At 40.1% G+C, this 23950-nt stretch overlaps 1 protein-coding gene and 1 pseudogene across 1 annotated transcript in view; one reads left to right on the forward strand and one right to left on the reverse strand.

Moving 5' to 3' along the window:
• The window catches only part of DCHS2 (dachsous cadherin-related 2), a 287111-nt gene that overhangs the window by 165308 nt on the left and 97853 nt on the right, over window positions 1-23950 (reverse strand). The gene's annotated exons all lie outside the window — the stretch shown is intronic.
• LOC113625928 (prothymosin alpha-like) lies at window positions 21750-22655 on the forward strand (annotated as a pseudogene).

A 23950-nucleotide genomic window follows, 5' to 3' on the forward strand; every position in this document is an offset into this window, starting at 1 on the left:
AAGATTACTCTACCTGGCAAGGATCTCATTCAGATTCGATGGAGAAATCAAAAGCTTTACAGACAAGCAAAAGCTAAGAGAATTCAGCACCACCAAACCAGCTCTACAACAAATGCTAAAGGAACTTCTCTAAGTACGAAACACAAGAGAAGAAAAGGACCTACAAAAACAAACAAAAAACAATTAAGAAAATGGTCATAGAAACATACATAACGATAATGACCTTAAACGTGAATGGATTAAAAGCTCCAATCAAAAGACACAGGCTTGCTGAATGGATACAAAAACAAGACCCATATATATGCTGTCTACAAAAGACCCACTTCAGACCTAGGGATACATACAGACTGAAAGTGAGGGGATGGAGAAAGATATTCCATACAAATGGAAATCAAAAGAAAGCTGGAGTAGTAATACTTATATCAGATAAAATAGACTTTAAAATAAAGAATGTTACAAGAGACAAGGAAGGACACTACATAATGATCAAGGAATCAATCCAAGAAGAAGATATAACAATTGTAAATAAATATGCACCCAACACAGGAGCACCACAATACATAAGGCAACTGCTAACAGCTATGAAAGAAGAAATCGACAGTAACACAATAATAGTGGGGGGTGTTAACACCTCACTTACACCAATGGAGAGATCATCCAAAATGAAAATAAATAAGGAAATAGAAGCTTTAAATGACACAATAGACTAGATAGATTTAATTGATATTTATAGGACATTCCAGCCAAAACCAGCAGATTACACTTTCTTCTCAAGTGCACACAGAACAATCTCCAGGATAGATCACATCTTGGGTCACAAATCAAGCCTCAGTAAATTTAAGAAAATTGAAAATATATGAAGCATCTTTTCTGACCACAATGCTATGAGATTAGAAATCAATTACAGGGAAAAAAGCATAAAACACACAAGCACATGGAGGCTAAACTGTATGTTACTAAATAACCAAGAGATCACTAAAGAAATCAAAGAGGAAATCAAAAAATACCTAGAGAAAAATGACAATGAAAACACGATGATCCAAAACCTACGGGGTGAAGCAACAGCAGTTCTAAGAGGGAAGTTTATAGCTATACAAGCCTACCTCAAGAAACAAGAAAAATCTCAAGTAAACAATCTAACCCTACACCTAAAGGAACTAGAGAAAGAAGAACAAACAAAACCTAAAGTTAGCAGAAGGAAAGAAATCTTAAAGATCAGAGCAGAAATAAATGAAACAGAAACAAAGAAAACAATAGCAAAGATCAATAAAACTAAAGCCTGGTTCTTTGAGAAGATAAACAAAATTGATAAACCATTAGCCAGACTCATCAAGAAAAAGAGGGAGAGGACTTAATAAAATTAGAAATGAAAAAGGAGAAGTTACAACAGACATCGCAGAAATACAAAGCATCCTAAGAGACTACTACAAGCAACTATATGCCAATAAAATGGACAACCTGGAAGAAATGGACAAATTCTTAGAAATGTAAAACCTTCCAAGACTGAATCAAGAAGAAATAGAAAACACGAACAGACCAATCACAAGTATGAAATTGAAACTGTGATTAAAAATCTTCCAACAGGGGCTTCCCTGGTGGCGCAGTGGTTGAGAGTCAGCCTGCCGATGCAGGGGACACGGGTTCGTGCCCCGGTCCGGGAAGATCCCACGTGCCGCGGAGCGGCTGGGCCCGTGAGCCGTGGCCACTGAGCCTGCGCATCCGGAGCCTGTGCTCTGCAACGGTAGAGGCCACAACAGTGAGAGGCCCACGTACCGCAAAAAAAAAAAAAAAAAAAATCTTCCAACAAACAAAAGTCCAGGACTAGATGACTTCACAGGTGAATTCTATCAAATATTTAGAGAAGAGCTACCACCCATCCTTCTTAAACTCTTCCAAAAAATTGCAGAGGAAGGAACACTCCCAAACTCATTCTATGAGTCCACCATCACCCTGATACCAAAACCAGACAAAGATATTACAAGAAAAGAAAATTACAGACCAATATCACTGATGAATATAGATGCAAAAATCCTCAACAAAATACTAGCAAACAGAATCCAACAACATATTAAAAGGATCAAATCCCATGATCAAGTGGGATTTATCCCAGGGATGCAAGGATTCTCCAATATATGCAAATAAATCAATGTGATACACCATATTAACAAATTGAAGAATAAAAACCATATGATCATCTCAATAGATGCAGAAAAAACTTTTGACAAAATTCAACACCAATTTATGATAAAAACCCTCCCAAAAGTAGGGATAGAGAGAACTTACCTCAACATAATAAAGGCCATATATGACAAACCCACAGCAAACATCATTCTCAATGGTGAAAAACTGAGAGCATTTCCTCTAAGATCAGGAAAGGGACAAGGATGTCCACTCTCACCTCTATTATTCAACATAGTTTTGGAAGTCCTAGCCATGGCAATCAGAGAAGAAAAAGAAATAAACGGAATACAAATTGGAAAAGAAGAAGTAGAAGTGTCACTGTTTGCAGATGACATAATACTATACATAGAGAAACCTAAAGATGCCAACAGACCACTACTAGAGTGAATCAATGAATTTGGTAAAGTTGCAGGATACAAAATTAATGGACAGAAATATCTTGCATTCCTATACACTAATGATGAAAAATCTGAAAGAGAAATTAAAGAAATACTCCCATTTGCCATTGCAACAAAAAGAATAAAATATCTAGGAATAAACCTACCTAGGGAGACAAAAGACCTGTATGCAGAAAACTATAAGACATTGATGAAAGAAATTAAAGATGATACCAGCAGATGGAGAGATATACCACGTTCTTGGATTGGAAGAATCAGTATTTTGAAAATGACTATACTACCCAAAGCAATCTACAGATTCAATGCAATCCCTATCAAATTATCAATGGCATTTTTTACGGAACTAGAACAAAAAATCTTAAAATTTTTATGGAGACACAAAAGACGCTGAATAGCCAAAGCAGTCTTGAGGGAAAAAAACAGAGCTGGAGGAATCAGACTCCCTGACTTTGGACTATACTACAAAGCTGCAGTAATCAAGACAATATGGTACTGGCACAAAAACAGAAACATAGATCAATGGAACAAGATAAAAATCCGAGAGATAAACCCACACACCTATGGTCAACTAATCTATTACAAAGGAGGCAAGGATATACAATGGAGAAAAGACAGTCTCTTCAATAAGTGGTGCTGGGAAAACTGGACAGCTACATGTAAAAGAATGAAATTAGAACACTCCCTAACACCATACACAAAAATAAACTCAAAATGGATTTGAGACCTAAATGTACGACTGGACACTATAAAACTCTTAGAGGAAAATATAGGAAGAACACTCTTTGACATAAATCACAGTGAGATCTTTTTTGATCCACCTCCTAGAGTAATGGAAATAAAAACAAAAATAAATAAATAGGATCTAATGAAACTTAAAAGCTTTTGCAGAGCAAAGGAAATCATAAACAAGATGAAAAGACAACCCTCAGAATGTGAGAAAATATTTGCAAACGAATCAATGGACAAAGGATTAATCTCCAAAATATATAAACAGCTCATGCAGCTCAATATTAAAAAACAAACAAACAACCCAATCCAAAAGTGGGCAGAAGACCTAAATAGACATTTTTCCAAAGAAGACATACAGATGGCCAAGAAGCACATGAAAAGCTGCTCAACATCACTAATTATTAGAGAAATGCAAATCAAAACTCCAATGAGGTATCTCTTCACACCAGTTAGAATGGGCATCATCAGAGAATCTACAAACAACAAATGCTGGAGACTATGTGGAGAAAAGGGAACCCTCTTGCACTGTTGGTGGGAATGTAAATTGATACAGCCATTATGGAGAACAGTATGGAAGTTCCTTAAAGAACTAAAAATAGAATTACCATATGACCCAGCAATCCCACTACTGGGCATATATCCAGAGAAAACCATAATTCAAAAAGACACATGCACCCCAATATTCATTGCACCACTATTTACAATAGCCAGGTCATGGAAGCAACCTAAATGCCCATCGACAGAGGAATGGATAAAGAAGTTGTGGTACATATATACAATGGAATATTACTCAGCCATAAAAAGGAACGAAATTAGGTCATTTGCTGAGACGTGAATGGATGTAGAGACTGTCATACAGAGTGAAGTAAGTCAGAAAGAGAAAAACAAATATATATTAACACATGTATGTGGAACCTAGAAAAATGGTACAGATGAACCAGTCTGCAGGGCAGAAGTTGAGATACAGATGTAGAGAACAAACGTATGGACACCAAGGGGGGAAAACTGCAGTGGGGTAGGGATGGTGGTGTGCTGAATTGAGCGATTGGGATTGACAATCAGTGTATACACTGATGTGTATAAAATTGATGACAAATAAGAACCTGCTTTTTAAAAAAATAAATAAAATTCAAAAATAAAAGAAAAATCAACTCACTTCATAATAATTCACATACACACACACACACACACACACACACACACACACGCGCGCGTGCACACACGAAGTAGCCCAAAATATACCTACATCATCTTTTACTTCCAGATACACCTGAAAACAGTTATGACTTCTGGTATCACAAGTTCTAACTGTGTGAGTTTCTTGAGCTTCAAGGTCTCTTTTGAATTGTTTATTATTAGCATTAACATTGTTAGTAACAAGAGTAACATTCTCTTGGTGCTGGTTCTTCTTATTATCTAACATTTACTATTGTCTTCTGTATCATTTTCACAAACAATATCACGGTATAACTTCTTTAATTATTCAACATAACTGTCATTTTCAAGTATTTTACATTACTCTTCATCACCAAAGTATGATAAAATGAAAAAAAAATGTGTTTCAAGAAAATCAATCTTTAATTTTATGCTTTCATGGTATTCTTACAGGTATCTGGAAACAAAAAGAATTACACAATCAGAAACATTTTGTATATCGAAAAATGAACTTGTATAACAAATGCTGTATGATTATCAGAGACGGTCACAATGTCTAATACCATAAATCCCTAAATAACAAACAAATTCATGAGGGGATCTTAGCTAAATATTTCCTCCAAGGTGTTATTTCTCTGAAGCTCAGGCATAAATTCTTTAACCAATATGAGCTTTACATGAAACTTGGCAGAGGAAACGGGGATTACAAAAGCTGCTATACCTAATTTTTTAATTTCCTCCTACCTCTAGGATTTCACAATGGGATTTACTTTCATATCTGCCTCATATGCACAGTCATCAGTGCTTTCAAACTGCTGAGTAAACATATCCTCTTCTCTCTCTGGATTTCCTGCTTTGGTGAGCTCATCAGTTACACGGTTTTAAATACTACTTATGTTAGGATAACCTCAACTTCAAACCCTCCTTGTGCTCAGATTCACCTATGAAAGAATCTCCATGACTTGCCCACTGGTTCATTAGCATCTCACATTCAACATACCCAAAATAAAACTTTCCACTTCTTCCCACCCACTGTTCCAAGTCACTTCTCTCCCCATTTCTCTCTTCTCTTTTCCAATTAGATGGCATCTCCATACACCCTGTGGCTCAAGTCAAAATCCTAGGAGTAAACGTTCTACTCTGTCTCCTAACTGTGAGAAAAAAAGGCCTAGCAAAATAGTTGCAGACTAACTGTGCTCCTTAGTTTAGAAGTAGAAGTTATGGAATGATGCTGAGAGATCAAGTGAGGTAAGTGCAGGCCAGGAAACATATGTAAAAATATACGTAAAAACATTCATAAAAACTGTTGACTTCAAAAATAATCATAAAAGCTCTGATCTAATCTTTTTTGTGATTGTTTTATATTATTTTTGCCTTTCAGTTGGGAAAGGTAAAAAATGTTGATCATGTCCAGTGAATGTTGAAGATATAATCATTTTCCAGAAAAAAATTGCAAACAATACAAAGGTCCATCACAATGGAATTAGTTAATTTTAGAGCTACACAGTGGAATCATATGCGTTTGTTAAAAAGAATAAAACAGATCCATGTGTACACACATAGAAAAATAACCAGGATATACTGTTAAGAATAAAAGTTGTAAAATTTTATAGGTACAGTAAGATCCCACTTTTGAATTTAAAAAAAAACATATGTGGTACAATGGTCCTGTTGCTTCTGAATCTAGGGCGTCACAGGCGAAGGGAAGAGAAGGGCTTTTATGGTTCTCCTGGAGGGACAAGGGCTCTTTTTGTGCACTATGTTGGGTCGGCTAGGGAGGGACTCCCGTCCATTATGAGAGATGTCTTAATATTCCTTGGATATTCCACAGCTGTCCAAGTCTTCCTCACCTCTACTTCAGGACTAAATCAAAAGCAAAAGGGAAGGATCAGAGAATTACTGGGGCTGAGTTTTCAAGAGGAGATAAGGTGCTGAGGGAAGAGAGGAAGAGTTAAAAAGACTGCCGGACTAGGGCAAAGGAATACTTCTTCAAGAGAGAGGCCGCACGCAAATGGGAATGAAAGCCCGAGCCAGAGCATGGCAGAGGGGCAGTGAGGCTGGGAGTACCATGCCTGACTTCCCAACCCTGTCAACTCCATCATGGGCTGCACTGCACTCAAGAATCTAAAATACAAATGACACCATACATGTCTGGGGGCTCCATCCAGAGGAAGAAAATCAGATATGACTTTCCCTGCCATCGCCTGCACTCCTTCAATGTGAGCAGCAGGAGATGAAGATGATGGGCCACGTGGTACTGCCTGGCCCACTGAAAGGTAAGGCTCATTTCCTTTTGACCAGTTTCTTAATTCAAGATAGAAGACCATTGTGCTGAGTTACAGCAATGTTACTATTTCCAGAGGAAATAAAAATCTGAAGAATATACCCCCCAAACTTGTAACAGATATTCTCTCTTGGAATGCAATCATGGCAAACATTCACTTTTTAAATGATGTGTTTCTGTAAACAGTGTTTTCTATTGAGCCTGCTTTACTCCACATGTGTGTGTGTGTGTGTTTGTACACACATATATATGAAGCTTCTATGTTGTATGATTTTTAAGGGTCACCTTTGCCCCACTCCACCCATACAGGACACCCTGAAAGTCTGAAAAGTCTAGAAAGGGGAATTGGTTGCTGGTTTTTTTTTAAAGGACCCACATTTAGCTGGGATGAAGTAAGAGAGTAGCGTTGACATATATACACTACCAATTGTAAAATGGATGGCTAGTGGGAAGCTGCTGCATAGCACAGGGAGATCAGCTCGGTGCTTTGTGGGATAGGGAGGGTGGGAGGGAGGCTCAGGAGGGAGGGGATATGGGGATATATGTACATATATATAGCTGATTCACTTTGCTGTACAGCAGAGAGTAACATAGCATTGTAAAGCAATTATACTCCAATAAATATGTGAAAGAAAAAAGGATCCACGTTTAAGCATCTCATCCTCTAATCATCACTTAGAATCATGTGACTTTTATCTTGTAGTGGTACCTCTCCTGTATATGTTTTGTAAAACAAAGGGGTACCCTAAATTTATGCACAGAGGTCTTTTATATCTGAAGGGTGTACTTTCAGATATAAACACAAACACGTACACCCTAAACTCAAGGGGGACCCATGGGTTTGAAAAATCCTAATGAAAAGACAAATAGTGGGAAGGCAAAGTGGGGAAATCCACACTATAAACTTAAGGCTGTAAGTTCCATTACAGACTCCAACTTGCTGATTTCATACTGGGAAAAGCATCATAACCACAGCTGGCAAATGTTAAGGTTTGGAAACTTAGACGCCTTAGCAGCTTTGCTTTCCTGGAGGAAAAAGAAGGTAGTGCAGGTACATGTAATGGAAGCACGGGCTGCGCTACTTTGCCTCCCTGCTCCCAATACAAACACATTTACAGAACTGCGTATTATCGTTAAGCACACGGTTTAGGGGATTTCCTATTACATTTCTGTGTTCCCTCTGTAAAGAACTACAGGAGAAAGATTCCCCAAGTCTTTAGTTACAGGAAAGTAAATGCTTCTTCTTCTGAACAGGAGGAATGTATCTACATGAATCCTGTCACTACAGGAATAGTTCCAGCCTTAACGCATGTGCGTGATCCTGCAGACTCTATTTCCATGTGCTAAATCCTTCCTAGCTTAATCTTACTGTGCCGCTTCCCTTATCTTTTTCCCTGATTTCCTTAATTTTATTTTCATCTTTGTGAATTTTGTGTAGTTTTATTAGCAGCTTCATATTACATTTTTAATTAGGTGGAGTACAAAATACATTAACTTAATCAATATACACCCACAGATGTGTGCACTTGTGGTGCACATGCCCATACACTGTTCTATACTATGTCAGCTAAATATTCTTGGTCCTCAGAATGCCATCTAAGGGACCCAGCTAAAGTCCTCAAATAGCACTTCCTCAAATAGTCTTCGCATCTATCCTCATAGCCCCCTGGACTGCCCCATCATTGATCACCCTTGTGGTCTGTCCTCCCCCACGGAACAAAAGCTCTTCACGGAGAGGGACCATTTCCATCTTGTTCTCTGTTATTTCCCACTGACCAGCAGGGTGTTTGGTGCAGCCAAGCACTCAATGAAGCTCCCTGTTCTAACGGAAAGTTTCTGCTCATTGACCATGTTCTATTTGTACACTCAGAAGCTTATCAAATTCTTTTTTTTAAATTTTTACTTTATTTATATTTTTTATACAGCAGGTTCTTAGTAGTTATCCATTTCATACATATTAGTGTACGTATGTCAATCTCAATCTCCCAATTCATCAGGCTTATCAAATTTAAATGATGACTTAAAGCATTTCCAAAGCACAAGCAAATTTTCTTTCCAATGCAGATTAGCTATAGGACTTTTACATAAAGTAACTCAAGGAAGGGTTTTCTTGGAAAGAACTCAAACATCCTTAGTGGAGAAAAGCAGCCAAGTTAAGAAGGGAAGTGAAAGAATAAATAAGAAGATAAAGAGAAATTAAGGTAATAAGAGTTGCTAAGGAAGGAGAAGAAAGAGCATATGGAGAAAACACTACAGTTTATTAACTAAACGTTTCTTTGTGTGTTAATAGTACGCTAACATTTTCAATATGTTTTCATTTGACTTAAAAAATTGAGGAGTTATTCAAGGGAAGAATTCTTAATACCATTTTATAGGTTAGAAAATTGAGTGAGGTAAACATTTGTCATTTTGTGGTTATAATGCATCTTGAGTTCGGGAGAAGAAATTGAGCATAACCAGCTGAGGCCTCTCTGGGATTTTCTTTTCAGATTCGGTCAGCCTTAACTTGAACTCTTTCTCAAATATAAATTCTGTGTCTGTCCTGTTCAATACTTTATCCTCAGCATGTAGAAGAATATCTGGCCCATTATAGGTACTTAATAAATATGGAAAAAGGGAAGGAAGAAAAGAAGAAAAGAAAGGAAGGAGGGAGGGAGGGAGGGAAGGAAGGAAATAGTGAGGGAAGGACAGAAGGGAGGGAGGGAGGGAGGGAGGGAGGGAGGGAGGGAGGAAATAAGCAATTGAATAGTCCCTGCTGTCTGCCATATAGTAAGAGGCCTTCTCCTTCAAGAGGCCTTGAGTTACCCAGTGATTCCCATTCCTGTTTGGTAATTCTAATTAACAAACCCAGCTGGCCACTGGTCTAAAAGAACATTCTCTAATCAGCTTTAAAGGTAATAGTGATGAGATTATGATCCCATCACTACTGACTCCTGAGATCTCTTAATTGGCTCTGAACTCAGGAAGGGAATGAGTTCCCAATGCCAACAGTTGCGTTCAAAGTTTCCAGTGTCCCTAACCCGCTTTTACAAATTATTTTCTCTTGTTTCACTCTTAGTGTCTGTGTTCCTGTCAAAATACAGTCCCCCATTTCACACATGGTGTTTCACGGTGTTCTCTCTGCTTGGAATTCCTTCCCTCCCTTCACTTCAGTATGATCAAATCCTACTCAGAATTCGTTCATTTATTTGAACGCAAAGGCCCAAATGCAATTGCTACACCCACCAAGAATTGCTGTCCACACCTGCCCCCGGGCAGCACGGCCGCTCCATGCAGCTCCCCTGCAGGTGCACACACAGGCACAGTCACAGTCACACAGGGCAGTCTAGCGGTGACAGCTGAAGCCAGTCTGGGCTGGGGGTTAACAATTGGCATTCTGAGTCCAGATCTGAGAAGACCATGACTGCCTGGCCCATATCCCGTCCCCGGCTGATGCCTGAGTGTGTGCACATGTGTGCGAATTGTGTGTCTCTCCCTGCTTTTCTGTCCTCCGACAATTTCAATGACTTGCTACCTCTTCCCTGATGTACTAAGCTGAAGTACTCTTTCCTTCCCCTGAATTCCCATAGAATTTCATTCTTATAATACTGACCATTCCTTATTTGATTTATTTGTATGTCTTAAACCTTCCTGCCATCACTTCTTTAAACAGGATCTCAAGGAATTGGAAGGAACTGGGGAGCCTAAGAAAAGAGGAAGGTTTCTTTGGTGAAATTAACAGTCTGAGCAAAAAAATAAGAGACATGACTGTCTAACCCAGGCCATCGTGGATGGAGGAGGCTCAGAGGCAGGTTGTATAAGCCAAGAGTAGACAAGGACATTGTACCATGAAGCAGGACATGCAAGCAAATGTGTCCTTTATTCTAATGACATTGGAGAGTCCCTAAAAGCTGGAATAGGGAGGGGACATAAACAGTTATCTGACTGAACATTTATTAGGCAAAAGTATCTTACGTATTTGTCAAATCCTATTTCACCATACATATAATTTGGGTTAGGACTTAATAACTGGTTATCTTCTCTATTTCTGTTCTCAACCTCTTTCGTAAATTAAGCCAGAAATTTGAAATCAGGGCTGTCTAAGTCTAGGAAACCTAGTCGGCATTCAAGAAGAAAGCTCCTTTGTACTCCTGAAAACGGCCCAACTTAGGACATGAGCTCTACTTAAATAAAAGATTGCATCACATATCATGTAAGAAGTTCACTTACACTTCTTAGGCTCCTTACCAAATATGACTTGCTTTTTCACAAAACTGTGACACCCTTTAATCCTATGGTGCTATGTCCTCTGCTTTTCTAGACAACTGTCCCTTCTTGGCGGCCAGGCTTTCCCCTGCTCTTTGAGCCCGACTGGGCCATACAGTCCGAGTTTTACCCACTTCACAATTAACACTCTCAAGGATAGGCAACGCGTTTACTTCTTACAAAAGGTTTCCTTTTATGTTTTTTTGTTTGTTTGTTTTGTTTTGTTTTGTTTTGCGGTACGCGGGCCTCTCACTGTTGTGACCTCTCTCGTTGCGAAGCACAGGCTCCGGACGTGCAGGCCAGCGGCCATGGTTCACGGGCCCAGGCGCTCTGCGGCATGTGGGATCTTCCCGGACCGGGACACGAACCTGTGTCCCCTGCATCGGCAGGCGGACTCTCAACCACTGCGCCACCAGGGAAGCCCGAGATTTCCTTTTAAAAACTGCATTTCCTGAGACTTGGATTTCACCTCTGCCGATGAATTCTGTAGTCCTGCTTTCACAGCAACAGCATCTTAAAATGAGGAGATGGGGGGTCAGGCTGGGAGGCATTTTCCCTTCTCTCATTCACAAGAAAATGAAGAATGAAAACCTGGCACATTATCTCAGAATATCTGCTCATCTTTCAGCTGGATAAAGTAGAACTATGTAGAAGGGATGCAAGAGGAGAGACTGAAGATATTTTTTTAAAAAGTGTTGCTGAGTAGACCAAGGACCAAGCCTGAAAAGGAGGTGAGGATGGGTGTAGAAGTAGAGATGCTTTGGGTTTTGTTTTTGCTTTGGGAAGAGAAGTCCCATCTGCTATATGTTTACCTTCTATCCTTTTTTAAAATTTAATTTTTTGAATTAAAATTGTATCTATTTAAGGTGTGCAACATGATGTTTTGATATACATACATCTAGTGAAATGATTAACATAGTTAAGTAATTAACATACCCATCTCCTTATTTGTTACCTGTGTGTGTGGGTGTGGGGGGGGGGGTGGTGAGAGCACCAAATATCTACTCTCTTAGAAAATGTTCACTATACAGTTCAGTATTATGAACTATGGTCGTCATGTTGTACATTAGATCTGTAGAACTTATTCATTCCACATAACTGAAACTTTCTATCCTTTGACCAACATCTCCCCATTTCCCTTACCTCCCCGCTGCTGATAACCCACTGTTTTACATTTTGTATTCAACTCTTTTAGATTCTACATACAGGTGAGGTCATGCAGTATTTTTCTTTCCATGTTTGGCTAATTTCACTTAGAATAACGTCCTCCAGGTTTATCCATGTTGTCATGAATGGCAGGATCTCCCGTTTTAAGGCTGAATAATTCAAAATCTATGTCCTTACAAAGACTTATATTGTGATCAATGGATATGTATTGATTTGATTTTAATTTCATTTAAATAAGGAATTACATATGGTACATTTTCTCCATGCCCTATAAGAATAGGAGCACTAAATAGGATTTTGAATGCTGGATTCATCATTTACTGATTGTGTTAAGTGGGAATAACAGCCACTTCCCAGGGTGAAGATTCAATGAAATAATGTACAGAAAGTGCCCAATGCCTGACACGTAATAAGCACTCAAAAAAAATTATTATTCCCAGTTCTCATTTTCCTGCCCACCTTCCTGTTCTTACCCATCACAACTCCAGCCCTTCCAATGTCACACTGAGGTAGTTCTCAACAACTACGCCGCAATACATCATTGCAGGGCTCAGCAATGAGGCATGTCTCAGATAATGTGCTTATGATATAGGATAACTTCCAAAGTTCTTGAATAATTTTTGGAAAGTAAATATTATTTTTTATTCAGGTTTAGTTAATTTACAATGTTGTGTTAGTTTCAAGTGTACAGCAAAGTGATTCAGTTATACATATATATATATTCTTTTTCAGATTCTTTTCCATTATAGGTTATTACAAGATGTTGAATATAGTTTCCTGTGCTATACAGTAGGTCCTTGTTGTTTATCTATTTTATATATAGTAGTGTGTATATGTTAATCTCAAACTCCTAATTTATCTCTCTGCCCTTCCCCCGCCCCACCTCGCTATCCCATTTGGTAAACATAAGTTTGTTTTCTATGCCTGTGAGTCTATTTCTGTGGAAAATAAATGTTACTCGATGTCTATCCTTATCAGGCTATCCCCAGGATAATGTCACTCTTAGTCATTCACATTCCAGTAAGCTCCCAAGTAGGACCCTTCCCCTCAAACTGACTGCCAGCCCCAATCACTAAAGTCATATACAGGCACGTTTCAGAACCTCGGAGATACTAGGGTTCAATTCCAGATCATGGCAATAAACTGAATATCACAATAAAGTGAGTCACACAAATTTTTTGGTTTCCCAGTGCATATAAAAGTTACGTTTACAATATACTATAGTCTTTAAGTGTGCAACAGCGTTAGGCATATAAAATGTACATACCTTAATTTAAAAATACTTTATTGCTGAAAAATGCTAATCATCATCTGAGCCTTCACTGAGTCATAATCTTTTTGCAATAATAACAACAAAGATTATCAGTGGATAACGGATCACTGTAATGAAATATAATCTGAAATATTGTGAGAATTACCAAAATGTGACACAGAGACACAAAATAAGCAAATGCTGTGGAAAAAGGCATTGATAGACTTGCTTAACACAGGGCTGCCACAAACCTTTAATTCATAAAAAATGCAATATCTGCAAAAAGCAATAAACGTATGCCTGTAAAGTTACTAGATGAAGACATTCAATTCTCCATTCCTACTCAAAGCTAAGGCCTAAGTCTAGCTTTGCATCCTCAAAAACTCAACTCACTAAGGTATCCTACTTAACAGAGTCTTTCATTATAGGTGTGCACACCTCAGAGCAGCACACCGACAGAGGCTTTAGAAAGACTTTTTCCTTTAACCTGATCAAATTCTTAGGACCTCACTCCCACTCCGACCTCCTTCTCACTAGTTGAGGGGGAATAGGAAACAGACTTATTTTACCCTTTATCAGCAAAAGCCCTCAGTGTTTGTGGCTTTTTTTCCATGCCTCCAAAACATCATCTTAAGAGGAGATCTGGAGTTTCATGAAAGATTTCATGATATCTGTGTTCTGGGAGAACTGGAAACAGAAACTGAGCTGTAAATGCTGGATCGTCATGCCTGAAAGCAATTTCCATTTTCCATTCTGGATTGATTTTAAAATATGGTATCATTCCCAGAGCTGTTAAGAATAATTCAGCTTCTACCTTCCCACCCTTCCCCTTGCTCTTAATCCTTCCCTCAAAGCAGATGGCATGCAAGATTTTAACATTAAAATCTGCCAAGAAACATGAAAAACTAGTAAACAAATCTGTTAATAGTTAGAAATACTTTATGGAAATATATTTTTTAAGCTCTCTGCATTTAGGGGGGAAAGCCCATCATTTGAGACGTGTCTCATGGCTGTACAATGACGTTATTGGGGAGTGGGGTTGAGAACTACTGAGTCACAGTGTTGTGATGGATAAGGACAGGAAGGCGGGCAGAAAACGAGAACTGGGGACAATAATAACTGTCTTGTGGAGTGCCTACTCATAAATGAACATTTTGTTTTCATTTGGAGTTCTTTATTTTCCAAGAAAATAAAAAAATCACACTAGATGGGGAAACGGGTTGAGTGTAAGATGCAAATTCAAGGCCAGCAGAGGGGGTTGGTGGCAAAGGGATTCATATACCAAAGTTGAATCCATAACTAATATAGGTCTTTAGTGGCTGAGCAGTAAACAGACTAAATTCCAGCTGGGCCCAGAATGTTCTCCTGAGGTTTTCGAAGCTCTGAGCTGTTTCACAACAGTCAGGGGAACCTAGGGGTCCCCCTGGAAACAAAGGAATAGAGAGGGAATTCCAAACTGCTGTGAACAAGCTGCAAGAGACTATAAATCCACAGCACAGGGTGCTTCAGCCTGTACAAGCAACCAAGAAGAAATCACCAGGATTTTCATTTATACAGCAGAGGTAAAATTTCCCTTTAAAGTGACTAGGCTCTCAGGACTATCCCTTACCATTTGATGACAGAAGGCTCACTGCAGAACCTCCTTCCAAGGCCCTTTTTACCCAGGAAATCAGAGATTTACACTACACCCCTCAGTACCCACCCCCCATGCCATGGGGGTGTTGTGTTGTATGGTAGTTAAACAAGAGAGTTGAAATCGCTTGGGCATGCCACCTGAAACCCTTAGTTTCAGTATGGTCACACTTTCAAAAGAACACCAATCTATTCTGAAAGCCAAGAATAACAGAGCTCTTCAGGTCTTCTTAAAGGGATGACCAGAGTCTTCACACTGCTTCCAACAGACAGAATTCCCTAAACACCCTTCTTGGACAGCTTTGCCTTCCCCCAAGTTTTATACTCAGGATAGCTACGATATCCCTCCCTCTCTCCCAGCTCTGTTGTGCTCTCATTCGCCTCTTCCTCTACCTGCAGCCACTGTCATTCTCTGCCCAGACCCCAGCTTGCTCCCAACTTGTGAGCTGCCGACTACATCCATCTCCAGAAAATGAAATGGCGTCCATGCCCTTACCTTAAGCTTCTTTCCTTCATTTTTTAAAATTATAGTAAAAGTTATATTCAGATATGTGTCAATCTTAAGGTATAGTTAGATGAGTTTTGACTAATATATATGTACATACTGCATATATATTAGTATACATAGTATTTCATGGTATATATATATATATATATATATATATATATATATATATATATATACACACACACATATGTGTGTGTATCTGCATAACCAACACATGATTCAAAATACAGAATATTTGTCACCCCAGAAAGTTTCCTCATTCCTTCACCCAGTTACTCTCCACCCCATAAACAACAACCATTCTAATTTCTATTGCCACAAATTTTATTAGCTCATTGACTTCACATAAATAAAATATCAATAATATATGTGCTATTTTGTGTCTAGTTTCTTTGACTCAAACATAGGGGTTTTGAAATTCATCCGTAGTGTTTCATGTTTCAACAGATCACTCTTTTATACTGCTGAGTAGTGTTATATTAAATCCACATAGCACAATTCATTCCCATAAACACGTGTGTTTTTTCCAGTTTGGGGCTACTGTGAAAGAAGCTGCTATGAACATTCTTGTACGTGGCTTTTTACCCACTTTTCTTGGGTAAAAATCTAGGCATGGAATTGCGGGGTCATGAATAAGTGTATGTTTAACTTCATTAAGAAACTACGAAACACTTTCCCCCAAAGTATTTTCCCAGCAACACGTGAGACTTCCAGCTGCCCCACATCCTTGTCAACACTGATGAAGTCTTTTTAATTTTATCTATTCTAGTGGTTGTGAAACCTTCATTTCCTTGAGGATCAATGACGTTGAATATTTTTCCATGGATTTATTGAACATAAATACATCTTTTTTTGTGAAGTGTCTGTTCAGGTATTTTGCCCATTTTATTGATTTTGATATTTTATTATTGATTATAGCAATTTGGCAAATATATTCTCTCAATATGTAGCTTACTTTTTCATTTTCTTAATGGTGTCTTTTGATGAGCATAACTTTTTAATTTTTATGAAGTTCAATTTTACCAGTTTTTTTTTTTTTCTTTATGGTTTGGCCTTTTCTTGTCCTGAGACACCTCTTCCTACCTCACGAGTGCAAAGACATTATCCTGTGTTTTCTCCTAGAAGTTTGAAAGTTTTAGCTTTTACATTTCGGTCTACGAGCAACTTCAAATTAGTTTTGTGTATGGTATGAGAATATGGTCAACTTTTTGTCTATACAGACATCCAATCACTTCACAATTATTTATTGGAAATACTTTCTTTTCACCACTGAATTGCCCTGGTATCTTTGTCAAAAATCAACAGTGAAGATCTCTTCTTGGACTCCAATTCTTTTTTTTTTATTTGGGCTTCTCACTGTTGCAGCCTCTGCCTTTGCGGAGCGCAGGCTCCGGACGCGCAGGCTCAGTGGCCATGGCTCACGGGCCCAGCCGCTTCACGTCATGTGGGATCTTCCCCGACCGGGGCACGAACCTGTGTCCCCTGCATCGGCAGGTGGACTCTCAACCACTGCGCCACCAGGGAAGCCCTTAATGTTGTATTTTTATCATCATTCAGTTCAAAATATTTTCTATTTTTTTTCAATTTCTTCATTGATTTATGGATTATTTAGAAGAGTGTTACTTAATTTCAAATATTTCGGGTTTTTTTTTCCTAGAAATGCTTTTGTTATTGATTTCTCTTTTTTTAAGATTTATTTGTTATTTATTTATTTAATTTATTTTTGGCTGTGTTGGGTCTTAGCTGCAGCACACAGGATCATCGTTGAGGCATGTGGGATCTTTTGTTGCAGCGCACGGGCTTCTCTCTAGTTGTGGCATGTGGGTTTTCTCTTCTCTAGTTGTGGCGCGTAGGCTCCAGAGTGCATGGGCTCTGTAGTTTGAGGCACGTGGGCTCTCTAGTTGAGGTGCGCAGGTTCAGCAGTTCTGTCGCACAGGCTTAGTTGCCTAGCGGCATGTGGGATCTTAGTTCCCTGACCAGGGATCAAACCCACGTCCCCTGCATTGTAAGGCAGGTTCTTTACCACTGGACCACCAGGGAAGTCCCTGATTTCTAACTTAATTTCACTGTGGTCAGAGAACATATAGTCTCTGTGCTTTCAATCTTCTAACAACTGTGTTGAGATTTATTTATGACCCAGTATTCAATCTATGATGTTAAACACTCCAAGTGTACTTGAAAACAATGTATATTCTGCAATTGCTAGATAAAGGGTCTATAAATGCTAGCTATGTCCAGTGGAGGAGAGTTGTTTAAATCTATGTGCTCTTTTTTTTTTTTTTTTTTTTTTCTGCTTGGTCCATCAATTACTAAGAAGGGCTGTTAAAATCTCTGACTTACCTATTTTACTATTTCTTCCTTTAGTTCTGTCAGATTTTGCCTCAGGTATTTTGAAACTCTGTTACTAGATACATGCACATTTATGATGATTATATCTTTATGCTTAACTGTCCTTTTATCATCATGAAATGTCCTCCTTGATCTGTGACAGTTTTTGTTTACTTCATCTGAAAAGACAAAGCCACACCAGCTTTCTTATGCTTATTATCTGTAGAGTTTACCTGTTGTCCCCCCCACCCCCATCCCGCCCCAGGGCTCCTCTGGCCACTTTCATGACTTTCTACTTATCTTTAGTTTCTGGCAGTTTGATAATGATATATCTAAGTGTGTATCTCTTTTTGTTTACCCTGCTTGGGATTTGCTGATATCCTTAGATATGCACAATGATGTTTGTCTCCAAAACTGGGGATTTTTTAGCCCTATATCTTCAAATATATATATTTTTGTGTTGCCCCATTCACTCCCTTCTCCCTCAGGAACTCCAATTATGTGTATGATAGATTATTTTGTCCCAGAGGTCGCTAGGCTCTGTTCATTTTTTAAAAATATTTTTTCTTTCTATTCATCAGAATGAACTTTTTATTTAAGATATTGTTTCAGATACTGTTTTTCACTTCTAGAGTTTCCATGTAGATCATGTTTATAGCTTCTATTTTTTTTTTTTGTTGACATTCTCACATGTTCCATCATTAAGACCAGCCCTTCCTTTAAGTCCTTAAACATATTTATAATAGATTCTTTAGTCTTTATCTGCTAAATCTAACCTCTGGGTTATCTTGGGTCCATTTTTCTGGGTCATATTTTCTGGCCCTTCAGGGGTTTGGCAAGTTTTATTATATTGTACACTGGGAATTGTATATGACACACTGTAAAGAGCTTGAATTATGCTGTCTTCCTTTAAAGAGCTGGCATTTGTTCTTAGGGTACGGCCCTTTCTTGAGGGAACGGTTCTTATTCCTAGGATGTGGATTCTCTGTGATCTCAAGTGAATGCCCACGTTGTGCAGTGGGGTTTCCCAACCTCTGAGGTGGAACTCCCTCCAGCATCTCCTGGCACTGGGCAAACTCAGGTTTCTCGTCGTGGGCCTTCCTCTCCCCGGTTACACCTCACAGGAGGTGTATGTGCACAGCCCAGGCCTGGGCCACAGACCTCAGATAAACACCCACACAGATTTTGGGAACCCCTCTGAGCAGCTTCCTCTTCTCCAGCCCCTCTACCCACAAAGTTCAGCAGCGCCAAACCGCAATTACTGCCTCTCAGCTCAGCAAGACCACTGCTTTCTCAGGTTCCCCCTCACTTCTCCACAGTCAGGAAAGATCCCTGAACCCAAGAGCCGGGGCAAACAAGGGCTCCTGTCCTGTGCTTCTCTGCTCTGCCTGTTGTCTAACACCTGCAAACAGCTGCCTCATCTATTCTGTCTGCTCCGTAGCTGTTTATGGTAGGAGGATTACTCTGTTGTGGTCGGAAGTGCAAATGATAGCCCTCAGTGTTTTTCTTGTGAGAACCAGCCCGGCCCAGGAATGTTAATGACTAAATGCCTTCGTCTCATTACATCTTGCTCCAAGAAGACTTTTTGGAGCCCTGACAAGTCAGCTACATTGTCTTCTCTCTGAGGGGTTCTGTGTTACACTTACTTGTGGCCAGTGAATCTCTTCTTTTTTTTTTTTTTTTTTTTTTTTTTTTTTTTTAAAGATATTCAGTAGAAATGTTTTCTTTAATAATTATTTATTTATTTATATATTTTTGGCTGTGTTGGGTCTTCGTTTCTGTACGAGGGCTTTCTCTAGTGGCGGCAAGCTGGGGCCACTCTTCATCGCGGTGCGCGGGCCTCTCACTATCGCGGCCTCTCTTGCTGTGGAGCATAGGCTCCAGACGCGCAGGCTCCGTAGTTGTGGCTCACGGGCTTGGTTGCTCCACGGCATGTGAGATCTTCCCAGACCAGGGCTCAAACCCGTGTCCCCTGCATTGGCAGGCAGATTCTCAACCACTGTGCCACCAGGGAAGCCCCAGTGAATCTCTTCTGACTTTCCGGAGAGATCTCACCTTCCTTTTTCCTTTTGCTCTTGTGTTTGGGCACCATCACCAGTTTCCCAACTGCATATGACTGCACATGCCGAAGTTTCTCCTAACACCCTCTGGAGCTGAGGGATCAGTGGCTGTCTTGGAAAGGAACAGTCAGCATCAGATTCCAATCTTCCTCTCCTCTAGGGTCTGCATCTCTCACAAGAGAAGAAAGATGCCAGGTCCACCTAGTCCTTTCCCTCGTGAATGCAGCTTGACACCAAACTCTCCCAGAAGAGTGGAGGTGCCCACTCCACAGTCCTAGGCAGTTCTGAGACTGTCCAACACATACTGGGGTCTGGGATGAGCCAGAGAACAAGTGGTCACTGAAGTCCCCTTTATGACAATAAGGGGAGGACAGGATACACACTAAAATGCCCAAATTCTGGGCCTGAGGGGCTTTTGCTTGGAATCGAGAGTTCTTTACCTTCTTCTCCACTATGGGAACTTTCTCACTTATTACAGATCTGACTTTAGGAGGGTGAGTCATATCTACCTTAATTTCTGGTTCAAAAAGGATCTCATATCTGGTCTCTGTTAATCTGATTCAAGAAGGCTACTGAGTTTTCCTCCTTTTTTTTTTTTTTATTGTCAACCCCAATCTGCTTCACCAAGAGCAAAAACTCAGGCCTCGCAGGTGTGTGGAGAAGCACAGGTTATGCAGTAAGTGAACTACGAATGCCTCTAGTATGGACCTAGTGCAAGCAGACACTCCAAACTGAATACACACAGAAAACCTTTCTCTCTTTCCTGTTAAGCAGCTAAAAAAAGTCCAGTGGGGAGGAGAACTGGATGAAGGCAGTCAAAAAGTACAAACTTCCAGTTATAAGATACATCAGTACTAGGGATGTACAACATAATAAGTATAATTACCACTGTTGAATGCTATATGTAAAAGTTGTTAAGAGAACAAATCCTGAGTTCTCATTGCAAGAAAAAAATTTTTTTTTCTATTACTTTAATTTTATACGTATGTGAGATGATGGATGTTCACTAAATTTACTGTGATAATCACTTCATGATGTATGTAAATCAGATCAAGATGCTGTACACCTCAAGCTTATACAGTGCTGTGCGTCAATTATATCTCAATAAAACTGGAAGAAAAAAAAGTCTCAGGAGTGCTCTGTCCTTCCACATGCATTGTTTTAAAGCAGAAACACAGTCTACCCCAGCAGAGAGGTCCTGCTAGCTTTGGTCGGAGGCTAAGAGCACAGACACGGACAGTCCCTGTCTACGTCCGTGAGATCCTCTGCACAAACTGAGTCTCTCTCCCTTGGTCTTTTGTACATGCTTCCTTTCTCTGGGGTCTGGAAGAAAGCTGGCTGTACCAGTGCTTGCAAAGGCTGCCTAATTGCAAGCTCCACAAGAGTGGCCCTAGAAGAACAACTTCCTGTTGCTGGTACAGGGCAAAAGCCTGTCTCCAAGCATCCCCATGACCACATCCTGCATTTTCTCCTTCCTCCGGACCCCCTCACTCCCCCATCTCCTTCCAAAAGCTAGTTTCTAGACCCTGCCTGCTGCTCTTCCAGTACAGTCCATCTCTCTCCCTAAGACCACCCGTGTCACAGGCAGGACCTCTGGGGTCTGTTCAACAGTATCTCTCACTCCATATGGATTTGATCTGGAATTAATCTTGGCGAGCAAGTTGAAAGATGAGAAAGTTAACACTCATATAACCTTAAGAGTAACTTCTCAAATACCTAGATTGCAGGATTTTAGCGGTAAAAATGCAGATTTAAAACACTCCTTTAATGTGTGAAATACATTCTTTAAAACCACATTAATAATATCTCACTTGGACTGGCTGCTCTGAAAAGCCATCTTTGCATTGTTCCCTTGTCCGGCTCCCCACGCGCCGCAGCCGCCTCTGCCGCGGACTCCGGCATCTTGATTGCCAGAGTCGTTGAACTCCTGCTTTCTTCTGAATCCGCTGCGTCGGATCACCGGCGTGCCCCATCATTGTCAGACGCGGCCGTGGACACCAGCTCCGAAATCACCACCAAGGACTTAAAAGAGAAGAAGGAAGTTGTGGAGGAGGCAGAGAATGGGAGATAGGCGCCTGCTCATGGAAATGCTAACGAGGCAAATGGAGAGCAGGAGGCCGACACTGAGGTAAAGGAAGAAGAGGAGGAAGGGGGGAGGAGGCAGAGGAAGGCGATGGTGAGGAAGAGGATGGAGATGAAGATGATGACACTGAGGCAGCTACAGGCAAGCGGGCAGCTGAAGATGATGAGGATGACGATGTTGACACCAAGAAGCGGAAGACGGATGAGCATGACTAGACAGCAAAAAAGGAAAAGTTAAACTTAAAAGGCCACCCTGACCTAGTCACCCTCCACTTCCTGTCTCAGAATCTAAACGCGGTCACCTTCAAGTAGAGAGTCCCGCCCGCCCGCCCGCCCACTGCGGGCAGCGCCACCCGCAGATGACACGCGCTCTCCACCACCCAACCAAAACCACAGTGCGAATTTGCAACAGGGGAGGAAAAAGGAACCGAAACTTCCAAGGCCCTGCTTTTTTTCTTAAAGTACTTTAAAAAGGAAAATTTGTATTTTTTATTTACATTTTATATTTTTGTACATATTGTTAGGGGGTCAAGCCATTTTTAATGATCTCAGATGACCAAACCAGCCTTCGGAGCATTCTCTGTCCTACTTCTGACTTTACTTGTGGTGTGACCATGTTCATTATAATCTCAAAGGAGAAAAAAAAAAACTTGTAAGAAAATCAAAAACACCAACAAAAAAACAATCTTATTCCGAGCCTTCCCGTAACATTTTTTGTGTATATACTTATATGTACCATAAGTAGTTGATTTGTATGAGATGGTTAAAAAAGCCAAAGATAAAAGGTTTCTTTTTTTTCCTATGAAGTTGCTGGGATTTTTTTTTTTTTTTTTTTTGGCCTGTTTGATGTATGTGTGAAACAATGTTGTCCAACAATAAACTGGAATTTTATTTTGCTGAGTTGTTCTAACAAATAAATAAATAAATAAAATAATAATAATATCTCATTTGCAACCCAGTGATTACTCCAGTTTAAATATTACTATGGTGCCTGAGCTATGTTTAATGAACGAATTTAATAAGACTAGCACTAAAATTCTATCCAGATTTCTTGAGGATAAACTTCCATAGGAGACCAATCTATAATTCATATATGTTGGGCAGGGAAAATGCAATATACTGGCCTTTCCTAATATGGGCCATCACCATTTTCGTACACTACTTCACTTCTTTAAACGAGCCTAAGGTTATAAATAGAAGACTTGGGCTTCCCTGGTGGTGCAGTGGTTGAGAGTCCGCCTGCCGATGCAGGAGACACGGGTTCGTGCCCCGGTCCGGGAAGATCCCACACGCCACGGAGCGGCTGGGCCCGTGAGCCATGGCCGTTGAGCCTGCGCGTCCGGAGCCTGTGCTCCACAATGAGAGAGGCCACAACAGTGAGAGGCCCGCATACCGAAAAAAAAAAAAAAATAGAAGACTTAAGAGTTATAAGGAAAATTCAGTTTCTAAAGAGTTGTTTTTAAAAGCACAAAATAGCTCATTATGAATCATGGAGCTCTCTTTTTCCAAATGAATTCTGTCTTGTCAACATTGGAAGTGAAGAGAAACCACAGCAAGCCTCTAAAGGAACATCTCTCTGAGTACAGAGAAGGAAGTCAGCTCCCTTCCCTCCGCTGGAAAGAAACCATGCTCCACCCTCCTTAGACCTCAGCCTGCCCTGGAGCGGAGACTGGGGGTGCTCCCCTCCCCAGGCCTGCTGCCTCTTGCAGCTCCCTGCCCTCGAGTCGTTGCATGAAGTTTCCACCTGCCTGGCTGCCTGTGCATTGAGATCTGGAATCCCAGAAAGGGGGAAGCAGGGGCAATGCTGCCACGGAGAGGAAGGAACTCACTTGGGGCCCAAATTCAATCTGTATGGGTCTGTCAATGAAAAGAGCTTCCTCTTACACTAGTTAAATTTAAAATCTTAGGCACACTTGATGTGCACTAGGT

The sequence above is a fragment of the Aethalodelphis obliquidens genome, unplaced genomic scaffold (genome assembly GCF_003676395.1).
Source record: "Aethalodelphis obliquidens isolate GAN/ISIS:26980383/991018 unplaced genomic scaffold, ASM367639v1 scaffold17, whole genome shotgun sequence".
Classification (NCBI taxonomy): domain Eukaryota; kingdom Metazoa; phylum Chordata; class Mammalia; order Artiodactyla; family Delphinidae; genus Aethalodelphis; species Aethalodelphis obliquidens.